The sequence below is a fragment of the Lichenostomus cassidix genome, chromosome W, assembly GCF_008360975.1.
Source record: "Lichenostomus cassidix isolate B80296 chromosome W, HeHo_3.0, whole genome shotgun sequence".
Lineage (NCBI taxonomy): Eukaryota > Metazoa > Chordata > Aves > Passeriformes > Meliphagidae > Lichenostomus > Lichenostomus cassidix.
Window position 1 is genome coordinate 13,170,314 of NC_139510.1, and position 3,030 is coordinate 13,173,343.

Genomic DNA, 3,030 nt, shown 5'->3' on the forward strand with positions numbered 1-3,030 from the left:
CCTGCTGACCACCCCTTGGCTCTCTAGCTCACGGATTAGTTTGTGAATGGGAATCACGGCATCACGAGTTGTCCAGTACTGTTGGCAGTGCACAATTGAGGTTGCAATCGGTACTTGTTGCTCTTCTCCTTTCAGGAGTCTTACTGCAGATGGGTTTTCTGACAGTCCAGGCAAGGCGTTCAATTGCTTAATGCCCTGTGTCTCCACAGCAGCTATCCCAAATGCCCAAATGCCCACTTGAGTCCCTTTGGGTCTTTGAAATATCTATTTCGGAGGAAGTCTATACCCAAAATACATGGAGCTTCTGAGCCAGTCACAATGGAATGTTCTTTCCACTCTCTTTTAGTCAGGCTCACTTCAGCTTTTACCAGGGTCAAATCTTGTGATCTTCCTGTCACGCCGGAAATAGAAACAGGTTCTGTCCCCACATGTTGCGATGGGATTATCGTGCATTGTGCACCAGTGTCAACTAAAGCCTCATATTCTTGTGGCTCTGATGTGCCAGGCTACTGAATCTATACTGTCTAAAAAATACGGTTTTCCCTGGCCTCTACCTGGCTAGAAGCAGGGCCCCTCTAGCCATGGTGGGCATGTGTATTAGAGGTTCTTTCAAGGGGATCAGACATGTTGACTGGAGCTACTTCCCTTCTGGTGGAGTTTTTTCTCTGAGTCTTGCCCTTTTTCAATTCACGCACTCGTCGTGCCAGGACAGTAGTGTGTTGTCCATCTCACCTGTTCATGTTTTCTCCACTGTCACACAGGAAATACCACAACTCATGTTGTGGAGTGTATCTAGTTCTTCTAGCTGAGGAGCGTCTGCGTGGGGTAACAGAACCTCTAATCTGTACTGCCGAAATTTGGAGAAGGCTGTCTTTAATCTTTTTACTGAGTTTTTCATGATTCTCTTCTATCTTATTTTTTAGTTTCTGCAGATTTGTTTCCACAGCTGAGATTCTTGCATTCATTGGGCTATGCATGACATTTGCATACGCTCGGAGCTTCTTTGTTATATCATGCATGGTCTCATGCCCGTCATCTCGCTTCATAATTGCTAAAGCAGAAGCATACTCTGATGGCCCAAGCTTTAGGAGTTTCTGCCACATCACAGATGTACATTCTATCCTATCTGGGTCTATGATCGGATCTGGGTTTGCTATGTCTTCTGAGAAGACAATTTTTACTACCGCCATTTCTCTCAAGCATTGAATCTCTTGTTCTATGGTTCCCTACTGGGTTTGTTGCGAATAGAGATCGTCGGGATGTAGGTATTTTTCCCTTGCAGCTTTGATAGCTCATCTCTAGAGGCTGCAGCAGTTAGGCCTATCTCGTGTAGTTTGGTTGATATCTGGGTTACGTGACACAGTCTCCAAATGCCTTCCCTCAGTAGGATCTAGAAGTGTAACATCGCTTGCGGCATTTCAAAGACGGACTAACTAATTACAGATTTATCATCTCGTTGGACATAATCTTTTCTTAGGCCGTGAAGGTCTCTCACATTCATGAATTCAACAATGACTTCTGACTCAGTTGCTGACCTTGAGGATTCCTCTCCACTGTCGTCTGAGCGATTAGACTTGACTTGGGCTTTCCTGCTTCTCGTAACAGGAGCAACTGCCATTGGCTTAGGCTCTTTTACTTTTTGTTCTATAATATCCAACAGTGTATGATAAGCATATGCCAGGGCCTAACATATTGCACTGCAGTTTTCTCTGCACTTCTCTTTCAGATACTTCCCCACCTCAGCTGGTCTCGGAATTTGTCCAGGGGGAAATTCTCAATCTATTGGGTCAGAGAATTTCTTTAAAGTTTTACCTATGTCCTCCCATACTCCACACTATTCAAATTTCTTCACATCTGGATTAGGTGCTTGCTCTTGCTCAGCTCCTCTGGACTTTTCAGCTCTCATTTTGGTAAAGCTGAACATCATATACATGGAACCTACCAGGTAAAGCACTTGTACTACCAAGTTAATGGTTTCTTTAACATTCAGGGGGAACGGAATATTTTCAAAAGATGATATACTAGATTTAAAGGGAAAGAGATGGGTGAGGAGCCAGGAAGCTTCACCTTTTACTTCTCTAGCAGGTTGGGTAATATTACTAACAAAACTCTAAAATAGGTTACTAAAACTAGAGGAGGAAAGTAACAGAGCATGTACATCTTTAACTGTTTCTTATACTTTTTTACAGATCGTCAGTATCACGCACATTACTATAACAAGCCGGAGTCGTGTCCCTGATTGGTGAAAATTATACATTAGGGACAAGATTGCCCCTACCTGTTGGTAGGGAAACAAACCTGTGTGCCAAACAGACAGTATTACATCAACCAACCTCTCATCAAACAACATAGTGACTACTGATAGTTGTAATTCAATACAAAGCGTTTAAAACCAGAATGTAATTATTAGGGGTTTTTCTTCACTTTCTCTAACCCCACAAAAGGTGTGAAACAAGTAGTCAAGCCCCACTAAGTTGGGTGCCAAATATTGTCCTGGATTAATGATAAAATTCTCTCTTCTCCGAGAGCTAAGGGCTCTGACACCCCCTCCCCCACGCACAACAGAATTTTTTAGATGGAAGTGAAGAAAAAACTATTTATTTAATAAAACTATGCAGAGTGCCCTGCAAGGCACAGGGAAAGGGGAAAACCAACGGGGAAAGGAGTTATTAAACTTGATTAAAGAGTCTTTTTTTCTCACATGTAGCTTCTCCCCTCCGGGCCCCCTTGGGGGGGGCTGGGTGGAGCTCCCTGAGAGCTCTGCTGTCTTCTGGGCTTCCTTGGGTTTTCGGGCGACAAAGCAGATCAAAGAAAAGGGGTCCAAATGAAGAAAAAATGATGAAAAAAAAACTGGAACAGAGCCCACTCCGACAGCCATCCCGGCGCACAGTTTCTGGAGAGAGCGAGAGTCTTCCCCCTCCTTGCTGCCCCGCAGCGAGGCTTGGGGAAAAAGTTTTTAAAACAACCCGCATTTCTCTCTGCGGCTGAATGTAGTTAAAGTGACAAGACTACATTTTTTGAGCATATAAG

General features: G+C 43.8%; 1 pseudogene; it reads right to left on the minus strand.

The window, feature by feature from the left end:
• Positions 1-728: 728 nt before the first annotated feature.
• LOC146425532 (uncharacterized) lies at positions 729-1,618 on the minus strand (annotated as a pseudogene).
• Between the last annotated feature and the right edge of the window lie 1,412 nt (positions 1,619-3,030).